Source organism: Apis dorsata, unplaced genomic scaffold (assembly GCF_000469605.1).
Source record: "Apis dorsata unplaced genomic scaffold, Apis dorsata 1.3 scaffold_577, whole genome shotgun sequence".
Lineage (NCBI taxonomy): Eukaryota > Metazoa > Arthropoda > Insecta > Hymenoptera > Apidae > Apis > Apis dorsata.
The window spans coordinates 665,903-666,606 of record NW_006263787.1 but is presented as its reverse complement, the minus strand read 5'-3'; the positions used below and the strand labels follow the sequence as shown (position 1 = coordinate 666,606).

Sequence of the window (704 nt, the reverse complement as noted above, 5' to 3'; positions counted from 1 at the left end):
AAAAAAAAAAAAAGGAGTCGCACAAAAGCCTTCTTTTTCCCTCCTCTCTCTCTCTCTCTCCTCTCACCGATTCTTTACGGTTTTCGGCGATACTTATCCATGTATCTTGCCTTTCCTCGAATTTACTCCTCTCCCATGGAGAGACACGATTGTCTCGTTTACTCGTGGAAGGTTTGGGATATTGTTCTCGCAACCGGAAACTTGCGGCGATGGAAAGAAGAATCCTTTTCATTAGAGAGTTACTTTTCTATTTTTAGAGAAAAAGTTTCGTTTGTTTGTTGAAAGTTTGTTGGATCTTCTCTAATTGGAAAATCTGAAATTTTATTTCTATTTGTTGAATCGAATCGAATATTCGAATTTTTGTAAATAAAAGTAAAGAATATATATATATATATATACATCATTTTCAAATAGAGATATATCCATATCCAATTACCCTAATGTGAATGAAAATTATATGAATATTCGTATCAATAATTGCATCGACGTAATTATCTAATTAAAAAAGATGGAAGTTTCATCATTTTGCGAAGTTTTTTCTTTTTTTTTTAAACGAGAGAAAAAGAAGCTACACCTGTTCATCCATTTTCGAGAGATTATCGATCGATGTAACGTAATTAGACGGCAAATTAGGTTCCAAACAGCGTGTGGAAAGTTTCGACGAAGCCAGCTCCCTGGGGTGTAATTTACACGTGGATCATTAA

The 704-nt window shown here is 34.1% G+C and overlaps 1 protein-coding gene across 1 annotated transcript in view; it reads left to right on the top strand.

The window, feature by feature from the left end:
- LOC102678781 (rho GTPase-activating protein 7-like) overlaps window positions 1-704 on the top strand; it is a 212,828-nt gene that overhangs the window by 181,014 nt on the left and 31,110 nt on the right. The gene's annotated exons all lie outside the window — the stretch shown is intronic.